Genomic DNA, 18,494 nt, shown 5'->3' with positions numbered 1-18,494 from the left:
CGTTGGGTGTATGACAAAGTGATGCAGGTCTTACCTGCTAATAGAGTAGCAGTGTTGGGACCCACCCCAATCCAGAGTTTACCACCCTTACCATCAGTTTTTAGAGTCTTAGAAACTACAGCGGAACCCCTATATTTCACATATGTGGACCGCTCTACCCTTATGTCACAGTGAAGCCTAGGAATTTCCCTTGATGTCAAATAAGACTAATTATATTAGTCTCAGATCTTTGTAATAAAACTTGTCCTTGTAAATATTTGGAAATAAAATAATTTCAATGGTTTTGCTCTCCAAAAATTAAGCGTTGTGCAAATATGAATCTTGTAATCTTAAAAATTGTTTTTACGATGATGGCCAGGATGACCACCCTCCACTTCCCAATGCGCTTTATACCGATACCCAGGAGAAGAAGCTCCTGCTCAAGCAAATGCAACCTCCCTTCTTTAAAGGAGAAGGTTCAAAGGTTGAGAAGGATGCTGAAGTCTGGATTGAGGCGATGGATGACTATTTCTCTGCTGCCGGTACTGGAGTAGCAAATCAGTCTATGCTCGCACGGTTTCGCCTCACTGGAGATGCTAAACTCTGGTGGAAACAGTGGTGCCATGACAAGGAGGTCACCGAGCATTCTCAAACGTGGGAAGACATCAAACAGGCAGTGAAGGAAAGATATCTTCCTCCATCCCATGAGTCCATAAAGATGAATGAGTTCTTTAGTCTTAGACAGTACAGCTTAACTCTTGAGGACTATTATTCCAAATTCATTACCCTTCGGAAGTATGCCCCAGCTATGACTACTTCCCAGCAAGTGGCTCGTTTCTGCCAAGGGCTAAATGAACCCCTAGATTCCCGCCTTGAAGCAATGAGACCAACCACTTTACAGGATGCTCTCATACGAGCAAAGCCCCTTGTGAAAGAGATGAAGGCTAACAAACCGAAGAATCAAAAGAGATCTTACCCTGAGGCAAACCTTAGAGATCAACCCTACAAGAAACCTCAACAGAATTTCCCCTACTACAACAGAGGGTGACAAGGCAACTCTTTTGCCCCCCGCTCGTATGCTGCTTCTTCCAGAGAAGGCCCTCTGTGTTTTGAGTGCAATGAGCCGAGACACTTTAGAGCCAACTGTCCCAAGATGGCAACATCATTCCCCCAAGGTAACAGAGGAAATCAAGGCCGTGGAACCCCTACCCACCAAGGTGCAAGAGGCAGTGGTCGTGGCAGAGGCCGCGGAGGAACAGTTGCTAGAACTGCCTGTGTTATAAGTGAAGAACCAACCTTGGAAGAGGCTGAAGAAGAGCGCGCCACCGTCCATGCGGCGGTAGAACACCAAGGTCCGAATAAACAATTTGGTGTAATCCAAGCCCCCGCCACTCATCACGGTAAGCCATTTCAGCTTTTGATTGATTGTGGCAGTACCCATTCATTCCTTTCTCCTAGGTGCTTGCAAAAATTAAACTTGAGTCAAAAATCAGCTAGAAAAATGATTGTAGAATTAGCCAGTGGGAAAGAAGTAGTATCTCGCCACTCTATAGGGAACCTTGATTTTGAGCTGGGTAATGAGCAAACTCATGGTCACTTTAGAGTCTTGCCACTAGGAATTTATGATGGAATCCTTGGGATGGATTGGTTAATTGCGAACAAAGCTAGCATTCATTGTAACCAGGGGAGTATCACTTTTGAAAATGAGCATGGCCAAGTAATATCTGTTCAGGGGATCACAGGAAAACCTAAGTCTAGGGTAGTCAAGGCAAAACATCTTCTCAAGGGAACACGTAAGGGTCAGCAAGTTTTCTTAGTCAAACTCAACAAAGTCATTGAACCTAGTATGGAGAAAGAACCCTCTTGGCTTCAAGAATTCTCTGACATCTTCCCTGACGAGCTTACAGGGTTACCGCCTCCTCGAGAAGTCGACCATGAAATCGAGGTGATCCCTGGAGCTCAACCCGTCTCAAAAACTCCCTATATAATGTCCCTTCCTGAAGCCATTGAACTTAAGGAGCAACTTTCCCAACTCATTGAACAAGGATTTGTACGCCCCAGTAGCTCTCCGTGGGGAGCACCTGTTCTTTTCCAAAAAAAGAAGGACGGGACTCTCCGCCTCTGCATAGATTATCGAGGGCTAAATCAAGTCACTGTCAAGAATAAGTATCCTATCCCTCGCATCGATGAACTTCTTGACAGGCTTCATGGGGCCAAAGTCTTCTCAAAAATAGATTTGAGGTCTGGTTACTATCAGATCAAAGTCAAGGAAGCAGATATACCCAAAACAGCCTTCAATACCCGTTATGGCCACTATGAGTTTACTGTAATGTCATTCGGGTTAACCAATGCTCCTGCAACCTTCAACCGCCTAATGCAAGATATATTCCGCCCGTACTTGGATGAGTTTGTGCTTGTTTTCTTTGATGACATCCTAATCTACTCCAAATCAATGGAAGAGCATGAGGAGCATGTGCGTAGAGTTCTGCAATTGCTGCGCAGACACAAACTCTATGCCAAGAAGAGCAAATGTACCTTCTTTACTCATCAAATTGAGTATCTTGGATTCATCGTCTCCAAAGATGGCATCTCAGTAGACCCTGCCAAAGTCAAGGATATTCTAGAATGGCCACCCCCTAAATCAGTTCGTGAAGTTCGTGGATTCTTGGGAATCACGGGTTGGTATAGGATTTTTATCAAAAAGCTGCACCCTTGACAGATCTTCTTAAGAAGGATTGCAAAATAGTGTGGCTGCCAATCCATCAAAACAGCTTTGATCAGCTGAAAGTCATTATTACTTCTGCCCCAGTCTTAAAGCTTCCTGATTTCTCCAAGGAATTTGAAGTGGTTACCGATGCTAGTAGCCTAGCACTTGGTGGTGTCTTAGGCCAAGAAGGAAGACCAGTCGCTTATACTTCCCGCAAGCTGAAGCAATATGAAGCAAACTATGCCACCCATGATTAAATTATGGAGACATTATCTCTTGGGAGGCAAATTCCAGCTTGTAACTGACCACAAAAGTCTAAAGTGGATCTTCACCTAGCCTAACCTCAACATGCGGCAAAGGAGATGGATTGAAATTCTACAAGAATATGATTTCGACATCAAATTTCGCCCTGGGAAAGATAATGTGGTAGCTGATGCACTTAGCCGCAAATCTTTCTTGAATGCAATTTCAATGCCAAATAAATCCATACTGGTCAAGGTGGAAGAAGTCTCATCTCATGACCCAGATTATCAGAGGATGATAAAGTTAGTAGAAGAAGGGGGACATTCAGAGAAAGAGAAGAATCTAATCAAGGGATACTCCACTCATGAAGGAAGCCTCTACTTCAATCACAGGCTATGTATCCCTAAGGATCCTGCTTTAAAGAAACTAATCCTCCATGAAGCTCATGATAGCCCTGTTGCAGGACACCCAGGTTATGCAAAAACATTAAATGCGGTAAGAAGGAGCTTTCATTGGGCAGGCTTGAAAAATGATGTGCTTCGGTACTTGAAACAATGTCTCTCATGCCAAAGGATCAAGGCTGAAAGGGTCAAGATGCCTGGAAAGCTTCAACCCTTAGATATTCCCCAAATGAAGTGGGAGTGCATTAGTATGGATTTTGTCACAAGTCTCCCCACTGTTCAAGGAGGATATGACTCCATTCTAGTAGTAGTGGACTTACTTACCAAAGTAGCTCACCTTATACCAGCAAAAAAGACCTTCAAAGCCTCTGATGTTGCTCGAATATTCATCAAGGAAGTCCTCAAACTTCATGGTCTCCAAAAAGGATAGTAAGTGATCGGGATTCTGACTTCACTTCAAAATTCTGGCAGTCTTTATTTCAAGCTCTGGGGACTCAACTTTGCTTTAGCACAGCTTATCACCCAGAGACCGATGGCCAGACTGAAAGAGTCAATCAAGTAATTGAAGACATTCTCAAGAGCATACTGTGGACGGGAACCCAGAAGGTGGATTCAATACCTTCCTCTGGTAGAATTTGCCTACAATGCGTCTTATCATCAAAGCATAGGAATGTCACCATTCAAAGCACTCTATGGGCAAGAATGCTTGTCTCCTCTAAATTTCTCTGATCCGACCATAAGAGTTGAGGCATCCAGGAAAATGCTCGAAGAGATGGAGGAACAAACCAAAGCTATCCAAAGGGATATTAAAGCTGCCCAAGATCGACAAAAGCATTATGCTGACAACAAGAGGTCTGAAAGGATCTTCAAGGAAGGAGACAAAGTTCTTCTACGAGTGCGCCCCAAACGAAGTTCTCTATCACTTGGGAAATATAAGAAGCTCAGCCCTAGGTATTGTGGTCCTTATACAGTTATCAAGTGTCTAGGTAAAAGTGCCTATAAACTCCAACTTCCAGCCCATATCAAAGTCCATAATGTATTTCATGTAAGTTTGTTAAAGCCATATGTCCCGAGTCTCGATCATATTCTTGATGATGAACAAGTTGTAATCCCTACTCAAGGAGTCCTTGAATTACAGCCCAATAGCATCATAGATTCTAGTGAAAGGCAACTCCGAAATAGAACTCTTGTAGAACATCTAGTTCAGTGGAAAGATTACCCTGAAGAGGATGCAACTTGGGAAGATGAAGCTACACTCTTAAAGGATTATCCCCAATTCATGACGAGATGAGGACATCTCGATTTCTTTAAGGGGGGAAGAATGTAACGTACCCATCTTCACTAATAAAGAAATGTCCATGTAATTATGAGTTTTTATGGTATAAATATCAACAATTTTATTATTTGAGTCATTTCCACTTAGAATCTTCAAATTCTGAGCCCAAATTTGGAATCTGCGTGCGATTTTACCCTAATATAGGATTTTACAGCATCCAAAACGGACACCGGATCAAGCCTATACGCTAATTTCAATCATTTTAGTTAGAAAACGGCGACCTTTAAACCTTAATAAATGCACGACCACACGTCCGATTGACGAACGGTCTGAACCCCTGCGACCAGGAGAACCTCCCGGACAAAAAAAATTTTCGCCCCCCGGGGCGGTCCGCACGCAAATCGAGGCGGGCGCCCCAAATTTGGGTACCCCGCCCCAAAAATTTGGTCCGTACACACTTACTAGGGTGCCCGTACAATGGCCGCCCAAGAACCAAGGGATGGCCGCCCACTGTTTGGTCCACGCGTACCCTTGGGCGGACACCCAGACCGAATAAGGTACATGCGTACCACTCCTTTCCCAGACAACCGACACCGTACCTTTCCGGTAGACCCATGCAGGCCACTGATCCATAGCCTTTGAAGGTACACCGTCCTTTCGTCCCTGCTTTGCGCAGCGCCCGCACCCTCACCCCTCAGCTATATAAACCCCCGGGGTGCTCCTCAGTCGGCACGCACTTCTGTGTAGCGTATGCCCTGTTGTGCCGCCGTCCGTACCGCCGTAGCGTACTTGCTGCAAGTACAGCCGCCCTTGCAGCCACCCCTCTCACACCCCCTCATTTGGCTCTTTTCAGATAAGCCAATTTTCCTCCATCCTCCTCTTGCCATGGGCCAGTGTCCTTAACTCTTCTCCCCCCCCCGGTGTGAATAGACTTACAGAGAGGCTTGCAGCAACCCCTCCCAGCCCTCTCCACGTTTTTGCCTTTGGCCTTAAGGACATCTCACAATCCCCCCCCCATTTGCGTAGACTTTAGTAAGGGATTTTTGGCTCAAGCGAGGGTTCGTGCGCCATATTCTTTTGCTCATACGGTGAGCAAACGAGCTCGGAATTCAGATCCGACTGAAGCGTTTCGATCGCAGCAGCGAGCTCTACAAGACGACGCCTAAGATGGCCTCATCCCGGAGATGGCAAAATATTGCCTCAAGAGGCGCACGTAACAACGAGATGGAGGGAGATGCGCCCAATGCGGCTCCAGTCCTCCCTTTTCAAGTCCCTCAAGGAAACAGTGGCCAGGTTAGCTTGGTTAATTTTCAAAAGAAGAGAATTTTCCTTAAATTAGTATTAATGAATGGTATCTTTTTCTTTTAAAACGAGGACATAAAAGTTATATGAAATTACGAATTATGTGATGTTGTTTTCGATAAAATTGCGTTGAAATTGCCATCTTCATGAATTGTGAATGCTATACTTAGAAAATTGCATTGAAGTTGTTATCTTTGGAATTCAAGATTTCTTTTGGCTTCAAACGCTAACTCCGTTCCGTGCTTGTGTAGCCGAGTGGCGTCATTAGCAAAGCCCGGGAATGGCCCAAGGTATCCCTCATACCTTTGGGAGAATAAGGATCGCCGATTGAGGCGAGAGATTATGAGGCTGCCTAGTTCTGAGGGCCCAGGCTAGTGCGGTAAATAAGCCCACCCTAGTTCACAGACATCCCTCTGAGGGGCGGGAGGATCGAGCGATGGAGCCTGAGAGGGCGACAGGCCGGCTTGAGTCCTCGCCAGCGGCCGACGATGAGGTGTATGGTCCCGTAGGGTATTGCCCAGCATGTAGAGGCTGGAAGGCCGAATTCTAGATCATCGGCAGAATAAGAATAAGAGAGCCGGATTGGCTTGTATGGAAATGGATTCATGTATAAACTTTTTATATAATGGCATCTTGTCTTTGGTATGATTGTATTGTGTAAGAAGGCTGTTATAACGAACCTTGTGAAGAAAGGCCCTAATTAAGGAATATGTTTATTTATGTCAAACAGTGTGGTAGTATTAATTAGAAAACAAATTGATGCGTGAGTAGGGTGGAAAGTGGGAGGATGGAATGCCCTGACGGCACCATCCTACGGATGGGTGGACCCGATTAGTCGGGTAGCTTTCCAACAAATTAAGTGAAAGCCCTACGTTAGATAGTTAGGTTCTTGGGCAACTCTATTCAAGAAGACTAGGCCAGCGGCTGTGCCTTGCATAAGATGAGGAAAAAAGCATTGTCTCTAGAAATCAAGTCTAGTAGTTGCCCAATTTTAATCAATTGCCCTATGGGTGATTTGATGATTAGAAAATCACGCTCCCCCTGCGGGATAGAGCTAGGTCATACCTATGAATCGTATCCTTGAATCTCTATAGGGTCAAGGTGTCGATGAATAGGAAATTTTTCCCAAGATAAGACTTAGCGGACTATCTTAAGTGTTTCTCCCATTTTTAAAGGGAGGAACCTTACACCAACCACTGTAGTGATGGGATCCAATTAAGAATTTGGTTAGGTTTTGTCCCGAGTACCAAGGAAAAGAGTTCCAAGGCCCCCTAGCCGGAAGTTCATACAAACATAAAACTAGTCATACCACTTACACACCCAATATGAAATTGCCTTTTTCTTAGCATCAACTAACTTTAAAACATTCCTTTAATAAAACCATTATGTCACTGATGACAATCCTCAAAGTCTCTGGTTGAATCCTTATTTCCAGTCATTCTTTCATCGGTGTACTTATGGCATCATTGGCAACCAGAACGCTCACCACCTGTTCTCTCAGGGGCCTTTTCCATAGTTCCTAGCTCATAGTAACCGGCAATATATTCATATAATAGAATGGAATCTCCGTGGAAGATCAGCAAGATCAACCCACAGATCCATATAAAAGAGCCATGGACTCATCTGTTGAGGACCAGCAAGGTCAATCAACCAGATCCATGCCCAGTTTCAGAAAACAACTCTTACTCCTTGTTCCAATATCTTCCACGACGCACGTGTGGGTATCTTCGGTGACCCAGAGCCCGAGCACCGTATGGTCAGCACCCTCTAGGATCCTTCGCAGGTGACCTAGCGCTTCACTCATAGGCCGCTTCCTTGGTCCCTCATCCACCGTACCGGAAGCTCACCATTTAAATCGAACCGAGGCTGGTCAAGACCTCGATCGACCTTGCTACGCGAGACGTCCTCCATTGACTCTCCGTCAGCAGTTGCAACTTTATCAGTTCAGTCTTCATGACCTTAATCCTCAAGACGGTCAAAATGCTTCTCCAGCATTCTTGACATAAAACAGTCATTTACAAACAGTCACAAAATACAGTTTCTATAACGAACTCTTGTCTTTCCATATTATCCACTCTCAGACCACATTACTTATTCCACATTCCATTCAGTGTGTACTCGTTCTCATCCATTCACTCATATAGACTACACATTATCTCACATACATCTTCATATTCATTATTCTACATACATATCCATGTTCGTACGTCCACATCATACATCCAATTTCGTCCACATCATACATCCAATTTCACATTCATACATACGCATCCACATTCATACATCCACATCCACATTCATACATACGCATCTACATGCATACATCCACATCCACATTCATACATCCATACCTCCATTTCCAGATCCACACATCCACATTCATATTCATACATCCACATTCACATGCATACATCCATTTTCACATCCTCATTCATACATCCACATTCACATACATACATCCACATCCGTATCTACATCCATACATCCACATCCACCTCTTCATTCACATTCACATCCATACATCCACATCTACATACATACATCCATACATCCACATCTACATACATACATCCATTTTCACATCCTCATTCATACATCCACATTCACATACATACATCCACATCCATACATCCACATCCACCTCTTCATTCACATTCACATCCATACATCCACATCTACATACATACATCTACATCTACATACATACATCCATTTTCACATCCTCATTCATACATCCACATTCACATACATACATCCACATCCGTATCTCCATCCATACATCCACATCCACATCAACATTCACATTCATACATATACATCTACATGTATACATCCACATCACATTCATACAACCATATTACATCCATTCTCGTCCTAACACATCCCTTATACATCTTAACACATTCTAACTCATCTTAACACATTCTATCACATCTCATACACATCTTATCACATCTTTTTACATCTCATACACCTCTTATCACATCCTATCACTTTCCATACGCATCTTATCAAATCTTATCACATCTCATACACATCTTATCACATCTTTTTACATCTCATACACCTCTTATCTTATCTTATCACTTTCCATATGCATCTTATCAAATCTTATCACATCTCATACACATCTTATCACATCTTTTTACATCTCATACACCTCTTATCACATCCTATCACTTTCCATACGCATCTTATCAAATCTTATCACATCTCATACACCTCTTATCACATCTTATCACATTTCATATCTTTTTTTAAAGAGAATTCTTATATTTGATATAAGATTTCTCTACACATTTATTTATGCATAAATTCCATTTAAGGAGACTAACACTTTCGAAATTAAAATCACTCTTTTATGCATCTTCTTATGCATAAATTCAATTTGGTAGGAAATTACACTTTTAGAATAAAAGAATTTCTCTTATGCATCTAAGTTATGCATAAAATCCATTTATGAGAAAAATCACACTTTTAGTATAAAAAGAATATCTTTTATGCATGCATGAAATCCAATATGATAAAAATAACACTCTTATAATAAAATAATCAACTTTTATGCATACCTCTATGCATGAAATTCAATTATGATAAAAGTCACACTTTTATAATAAAATAATCAACTTTTATGCATACCTCTATGCATGAAATCCAATATGATAAAAGTAACACTTTTGATATAAAAAATTTTCCTTTATGCATACTTCTATGCATGAAAATTAAAGATGATAAAAGTAACACTTTTGATATAAAAAATTTTCCTTTATGCATACTTCTATGCATGAAAATTAAAGATGATAAAAGTAACACTTTTGATATAAAAATTTTCCTTTATGCATACTTCTATGCATGAAAATTAAAAATGATAAAAGTAACACTTTTAATATAAAAAATTTTCCTTTATGCATACTTCTATGCATGAAAATTAAAAATGATAAAAGTAACACTTTTCATATAAAAATTTTTCCTTTATGCATACTTCTATGCATGAAAATTAAAGATGATAAAAGTAACACTTTTGATATAAAAATTTTCCTTTATGCATACTTCTATGCATGAAAATTAAAAATGATAAAAGTAACACTTTTGATATAAAAGTTTTCCTTTATGCATACTTCTATGCATGAAAATTAAAAATGATAAAAGTAACACTTTTAATATAAAAAAATTATCCTTTATGCATACTTCTGTGCATGCAAATTAAAATTTGATAAAAGTAACACTTTTATGTTAAAATAATAATCTTTTATGCATACCTCTATGCATGAAATCCAAATATGATAAAAGTAACACTTTTATGTTAAAATAATAATCTTTTATGCATAGCTCTATGCATGAAAATCAATAATGCATAATATAAAAATTAATTTCTCTATGATTACAATGAATATCTTTCAATTAATCTAGGATGATAATTCCTAGAATATGGTAGGAAGTCCTCTTTTTATGCTTTGAATGAAATTATTTTATGCATAATTTTTATAAAAATTTTGCCATAGCTCCGCTGCTATGATAAATCTCAATTTTTCTAAGGGATAAAGCTTATCATTAAGGAAATAATTAAAATGATCTCTAATTGGATCATTAATCCATAATGGATTGAATCATCAATATACATAAACTAAAAGCATAGAAAAAAGCCATTAATTTGGCCTCAAGCATAGCTTAATCTTGGGTTAAGAAAAAGCTTTATGAAAAGCTTGATTTGGATTGAGAATGGGTCATGAGTATGACCATTTCTTGAGTGAGAGAGAGGAATTACATAAAAACCATTAGAATTTAAACATAAATGGAAATTAATTCAATAGCATTTATTAAATTATGTAACTCTTCACTACTACTCACCAAGTAACTTCAATAGCATTTAAAAAACCATACCAATTAAGCTTCTCAAGCTTGAGAGGGATTGAGAAGAGAGAAACATTGAGAAATTATAGAAAAGATCAATATTCACTAATTACCTTACAAATTACTTGATTCTTTGTTCACGGTAGAGGCCCCCAACCAATCAATTGGTTAAGTATGTTGATGGAGCCACTAATGGGGATTGAAGAAAGAGGGAAGCTCCAAAAACTAGTGAATTATTAAATAAATTCACAGTTCTTGGCTTAGGTGGAGTAGAGTAACGATGCATAAACACTATCCATTTTTTAACAAGGGGGAGGCTTCTATTTATAGGAAAAATTGAGCTCCTAACCAAATAAACTGATTCTAGAATTTTCCAAATCAGTTTGGTCAATTTTTGACCATTTTTAGGTCAGTTAAGCTAACTTTTTGGAACTAGACTTGAATTAGGAGAGAGGAGAGATGAAATATCTCATTTTTTATGAGTTTAAAACTCATTCAAGCATGTGAAATATGCACCTCCTTTAAAGAACTCCCCTTCCTTACATATGTGTCATAATGGAATCATTTTAATATTGCTCATAGTTTTTTTTACTAATAAACCTTGTACATTTTCAACTCTTCATCTTATGTGAAATATGCACCTCCTTTAAAGAACTCCCCTTCCTTACATATGTGTCATAATGGAATCATTTAAATATTGCTCATAGTTTTTTTTACTAATAAACCTTGTACATTTTCAACTCTTCATCTTATGTGAAATATGCACCTCCTTTAAAGAACTCCCCTTCCTTACATATGTGTCATAATGGAATCATTTTAATATTGCTCATAGTTTTTTACTAATAAACCTTGTACATTTTCAACTCTTCATCTTATGTGAGCATTTACTCATTTTTGGATACCCAAAATATCTCATATTTTTAATATTGCTCATAGTTTTTTACTAATAAACCTTGTACATTTTCAACTCTTCATCTTATGTGAGCATTTACTCATTTTTGGGTATCTTCTTTTACAAATTGGATTTATCTCCTCCCTACACATGGATTGATGCTATTGGCCCATAGGAATCTTAATTGGACCATAATCCAAAAATTTCTAAAAATCTAGACCCTTAGGCTAAGGTCCTTTATACCCATTTCCAATTAATTCCAATTGCACATTGGAAAGTTCTTTTTGAATTTCTGTTTCAGGGGAACTTATTTTAATAAGATGAGATAATTTTCTATCCAAAAATATTAAAAATTTGAATATTCTCTCTCTAGAATATTTTCTCTCTCTAGGTTAAAACAGTTAGAAACAAGTCTTTTATATTTCTGAAGAGGGATTGATTACAGGGGAAGATGTTGGACATTATGAGAGGTTGGGGAGGAATCTTACATTCTCTCCCACTTGAAAAACGCGAGATGCCCTCATCTCGCAAACTGGGGGTAATTTCGCAAGATGCACAAGTATGAGACTGAGAGAAATTTTTTAATTAAGATTAATCACCAATTAAAAAAATCTCAAAGAGAGTAAGGGTCAAGACAAGAACAAGATTTAAACTTTATTCATTCTTGGAACATATACAGTAAAGATAGAAGAACTCTTTACACTTCCATAAGCCCGTCCATCATATGATCACAAAAGCAGCACTCACAAGCTGCGCACGTATAAGGTAACTCATCTATGGGAATGATTCTGTTGGTTATTGCCGCGCCTATCTCAGTGGTATGAGGTGTTCTAACAAAAGGACCTCTGAGAGGCAAACCAAAAACGGGATAAAGGCTTCGCTCAGAAAACCCAAGATGTCTTGATCTCATGACGCAGTAGTATCGGGGACCCAAACCCAAGGCTTCAATAACCATGGCCAAGCGGACATTGTTGCGAAAGTGCTGCTGACCCCAAGGTGTTACCCTAGTTATGTCTTGATAGGTCCGCCATTTGGTCTGAGCTACAGACGTTCCTAATTGAGGAAAAAGTGAGCGCTCCTACTGTTCTATAAAATCCTTCTTCACAGACTCGCTTGCGTCTTGAAGGTGAGAAATCATCATGGATAAAACTAATTCCTGTTGCCAAGCCATGAAGGAGATTAAGTAGAAGGAGATCGATGGAAGTAAGATTACTATGAGCGATAAGTAAAAGTTACGACTTATATAAAGGAAGGAGTTAGCGTAACCTAGAAGCCAACGGTATCTTGCCACTGAAGTTTTACCGTCTTTCCATGATTTGGGTTTGGCACATTATTCTATAGAAGGCGTTAAGAACTTTGAGATGAGGAGATAAAAGAAGTTCGTAGGTTAAGTCACTTACTTCCTTTGGTCCACAATATCTGGGGGATAACTACTTATACTCCCCTAGAGATAAAGAAATTCTTTTGGTCCGTATTCAATTGAAGACTATAACTGCTTCTTTGATTTCTCTGACTGTCCTCTTCTTATCCGTATATTGTCTCTGTCAATCCTAGGCAGCATTTATATCTTTATGAATTGCTTGCATCTGATGTTCTAAGTCGCCAAGCATTTGACTGGTCATCTCGACCCTAATCAATGGGTCGGACCTAGTTAATGGAGTTAAGCAATCTTGTCTGAGATGGACCCTGATTAGATTGGTATGAAGGAATTGGTCTCTGAATTTGGGTTCTAGACTTCCTTGTGCCCTTTCCATGGTAGGAGTCGGGCCGTCTTTTAACTGATGACTAAAACCTTGGCATCCAAAATACCGGTTCTCACTTCTGAACTCATCGTTCTGAATCCTTAAAACAAGTGGGCTCCTGAGAAGGTATTCTGGGGAAAGTGTCTTCCCTTTTTAAACAGAATCTTTCTTTTATTTTAGAGAGAGAATAATTATAAGATCAGAAAGGGAGATTCTTACTCCTGTATACCTCTAAGGCTGTGGGGGAGGAATCTTACATTCTACCCCACTTAAAAGGCTGGGGGGAGGAATCTTACATTCTACCCCACTTAAAAGGTGCAAGATGTCCTCATCTCGCAAGTAGAGGACAACTCTTTTGCTTAAGATCCAATTTATTCTGGGGTTCCTTATATTCTAGTCAACCCAACAGAATATGGGGATAAATATCCCTTATATAGAACTCATCATTAAATAACAATTCATTCAGATCATATCATTCATATCTTTAACACGATAATGGTCCATTAGACCGAAAAAATTCCTTCTGAACATTCCTCCACGGAATTTAAGTTAAGCAAGTTCTCAATTTGTCATCCCTTAACTTGATCTACCGTCTCAAGTATTAACAGTAGCAACTTGACAGCACAATCCACTAATCTCATAGTGATTTGCTAAATCATTTTCATCATTTATCATTACAGGGACTCGTCCCAATCATCCACATTGTGGTTTCGCTCAGTTTATTACATTTCAACCCATTTTCAGGGATCATCATTTTTCAATCAGAATCCAAATCAATTCATCAGTTCCCAAACAGAATTAAAAATCATATCAACCACATTCGAAATCATCATCTGGATAGCATTAACGCTCATAATTTCAAGTCTTAGATTTACTCGTATATACTGTCGGTAAAGAGCTGCAGTTATACCCTCGGTATATACGGATAATCATGATACTCGAAACTATAAGGTAAATACCATCATGTCTAGGTCTCAAGCAAGTCAGGGTTCCATACAATTGCGGTACTTTCAATTAAAGACCCAATTACTAATTTACGAATTTCAATTTGAATTAACAATTTGTATGAATTATATCAAACAATTACAACCTTTTTGTGCGTCTTGATAAACTTTTGACATAATTGGCTCCTCAGTTGATCTTATTGGAGATCTATGACTTAAGTCTGATAAATACATTCTTCTTTATCCGATCGTCCGTTAAAAAAAAACATTTGTATATTTATATACAAGTTGTAATAAGTACATAGAGTGGCTCGGCTCCAAAATTCAAAATCTCCTCGAGAGATGCATAAGACGACGGTACTGGGCCATAGTCATGCCCTGTTACATAAGTTCTCTAACTGCGAAGGGAGTTATTATTTTCTCCTTAGGGATAAATCGACTAAGGAGTCTATAAATTCGACATGAAAGTCTGAAATTTCGAGGTGTCGAATGATATAGAATGACACCACGCACCATTTTCAGCTTTAATAGGATCATAGTCAATGAGAGATTCTGCCACAGCATTGTATGGCAGTTGCAATGGGCGTGGACATATTGCCCTGCAAACCACTTATGCTGTATTCTCTCCGCTGGGGTAGGAAAATATAAATCCGTGAAATGGCGTGCGAGTCTTGCTCGGCTTGATTGAGTAGAACAGAAGAGATGAGATGCTCGAAGGCAAATGCAATCATATCTTTAGACTGGGTGAGGTCGGGAATACCAGATACATGGGGAACTTCCATCTATAAAAAAAATTTCTTTGATTAAAATTTCTTCATTAAAGAAGCTTAGGAATGAAAATACATTATGAAAATGCTGTTTTATTACCAATTTCAAATAAGAATTTAATTATCTTTATTAGCTTTCAAAACCTGCTCTGATACCAACTTTGAGATCCCAGTCTCCACCACGCAACAGATTCGGGGTACTAGCAATGGAAGTAGCACATCGTGCGCGGGTAGGGGTCTCACACTCGGGGCCTCGCCCACGGATATCCGGACAAGAGACTAATCCGTCGGTTTGTCCAAAATCGAAACCGGAAAAACTCCCTTTACCCGGAAAGCATGGGCGATTCCACCAGGATAACTCTTTACTCTAACGTAGTCAAGATCATTACAGATCAACTGATCTGATTGCACCTTTAACGGTACTTGGTCAATTCAAGGAAGAAACTTGCACTTGGATCATTGGGATCAACGCTTTTTTCCCCATCAAGAGGCACAGCCGTTGATTCCTATCCATAGAACAATTTCTATCTGGGATTTACTTCATCTATCGTAATAATAGAAATTAAAATCTCAATTTACGGATCCATCAGTCCAGCCTAACCCCATCCAGTCCCATGGGTTAGCCAACCAACCACTGTAGTGATGGGATCCAATTAAGAATTTGGTTAGGTTTTGTCCCGGGTACCAAGGAAAAGAGTTCCAAGGCCCCCTAGCCGGAAGTTCATACAAACATAAAACTAGTCATACCACTTACACACCCAATATGAAATTGCCTTTTTCTTAGCATCAACTAACTTTAAAACAATCCTTTAATAAAACCATTATGTCACTGATGACAATCCTCAAAGTCTCTGGTTGAATCCTTATTTCCATTCATTCTTTCATCGGTGTACTTATGGCATCATTGGCAACCAGAACGCTCACCACCTGTTCTCTCAGGGGCCTTTTCCATAGTTCCTAGCTCATAGTAACCGGCAATATATTCATATAATAGAATGGAATCTCCGTGGAAGATCAGTAAGATCAACCCACAGATCCATATAAAAGAGCCATGGACTCATCTGTTGAGGACCAGCAAGGTCAATCAACCAGATCCATGCCCGGTTTCAGAAAACAACTCTTACTCCTTGTTCCAATATCTTCCATGACGCACGTGTAAAAAACTGAATATGAATACATGCACTAAATTTAGTAGTGTCAATGGTATATGCATAGGCTTGCTCTCTAAAATTTACATAGTGTCACTATAAGCGTCGTTAAGCGTCATTTTTAGCGACACTGACAAAATTAACTTTTTGAGCTTGCGACATCGCCCACGCCTATTTTTCTCTCCCACAAAAAATTTTCTCCACTCCTTTCCTTGAGTTCCTGCACTGACTCCTCACTTCAATCAAGCTAGCTTTCCTCACAAGCATTTTTACTCTTTATATTCTCCTTCCCCTTCCTCTTCATGAGACTTTTTCTCTTCATCTCCAAATGGTTATGGTGCTCTTGAAGGTATTTTTCTCTTATGTTTTATTCTTATGCATTTGTTTATGGTTCTTCTTCTTCTTCCCCTTCCCCTTCCTCTTCCCCTTGCTATTCCTCTTTCTTTTCCTATCCATCACTCTACAAGTGATTGTGTGACCTAATGATTAGGTTTGCTTCTATTATGTTTAACCCTTGGGTGTCAAAATTTAAGATTAGCTTAGCTTAAACTTAATGCATAAATTAAGCTTTATACATAGAGCTTAATCGCTCTATGCATAGAGCTTACTACACCTTCCCCAACGGTTGCAACATGGAGATGCTGTAGGAAAGATTGTGAGAGCAAAAGGTGGGCACACATTGCACCGTGGACACAGAAAATTGAGTTAGGATAAATCGCAAGCTCCATGGCTGATGTGCCCTTCTTTTAACCCCACCCCTGTGATCAGCATTGGATGGGTTGCGGGCTCTCCTACTGGTCTACCGGTGAGGGGAGGCCGATTACCATGTAGGGCGAGGAGGCCGGCCTCCACGTCAACTGTCTTGCTGAGACAGAAGCCCCATTGCCATGTCAATAGTTAGATGATTATCATGGCCTCGCATGGTGCGTCTCACTCTGCCTGTACACTGTCGCCCATAACAGGTCCTTACCAAAGCATGTGGCTAGAAAAAAGTGTCTTTTCATCATAACTGGGGTAAGGGTATCTATTACAAGATAAAGGAAGAGTCCTCACCCCTTTACGTGGAGAAAGGAGAGGGATAATTTTTGAAAAGGAGAAAGGAGAAGAGAAGTCAAGTGTTTGGGGGTTTCTTTCCCACATGCCTAGATGCATTGGAGCTCACAATTAGTTGTCACCATCAAACCATTTACTTATTGAGTTTCTTATATATATATATATAATCCATTAGAAAGTAAATTAATGTATGTATGTATATGTATATACATATATGTGTGTGTGTGTGTGTGTGTTTCGATGTGTGTATGATATATCTATCTATATATTTAAAAGTGACCACAGCTTATCACCCATCTCCACACATTAAAATTTAATCAAAATTAATTAAATTATGTTGATACATGTATATATGTATAGGTATATGTATCTAAAACATAATATTGTTGTTGATACTATATATTTACATATGTGTATGTGTGTGTGTGTGTGTGTGTGTGTGTGTGTGAGAGAGAGAGAGAGAGAGAGAGAGAGAGAGAGAGAGAGAGAGTGTTTGTTTGTGTGTGTGTGTGTGTGAGAGAGAGAGAGAGAGAGAGCGCTTCTATGTGTGGGAGAGTGTAAGAAGAGAGAGGGAGTGTGTGCATGTGTGTATGTGTGAGCGAGAGAGAGAGAGAGAGAGAGAGAGAGAGAGAGAGAGAGAGTTTCCACATTTGAGAGTGTGTACATGACAGAGAGAGGGAGAGGGCCATGTGCATGTGTATGTGTGTGAGTGTGTGAGAGAGAGAGAGAGAGAGATGGTTGTAGAGAGGGAATAGTTCTTTTCTGGAACCTTGGTCGGCCCCGCAGCAATGCGTGGGTTCAATACTAGTACGTGTTACGGTGAGGTTCTATGTGGGGAGGTTGTCTCCTTTGCATCCTCATGCAATGCAAAGCGAACTCTTTTGAGAGCAGGATCTAGAGACCGTGAAGCCTATCGAGATCTCCTTCGAGAGTAGGATCTCCCCCAAGAGTAGCCTCTTTGGAGTGAGGATGAACTTTTTCTTCGAGGAATCCTAGTGAGGTTAAGGACCGATGATGGGAGAGGCACACTTGAGCACAGGGGAGGACGGCCTTCTGGGCGAAGCTGTACTAGATGACATCGATGAAACTTGGGACCCCTTAATAGAGACACTACAAGAGAGGATAAATCACAAACCTCTAGCCTATAAGCATAGTACATACACAACAACATTTTCAAAGCTATAAGGAA

Source organism: Cibotium barometz, chromosome 18 (genome assembly GCF_041138505.1).
Source record: "Cibotium barometz isolate CiBa-2024 chromosome 18, ASM4113850v1, whole genome shotgun sequence".
NCBI classification, from domain to species: domain Eukaryota; kingdom Viridiplantae; phylum Streptophyta; class Polypodiopsida; order Cyatheales; family Cibotiaceae; genus Cibotium; species Cibotium barometz.
This window is presented reverse-complemented; position numbering follows the sequence as displayed.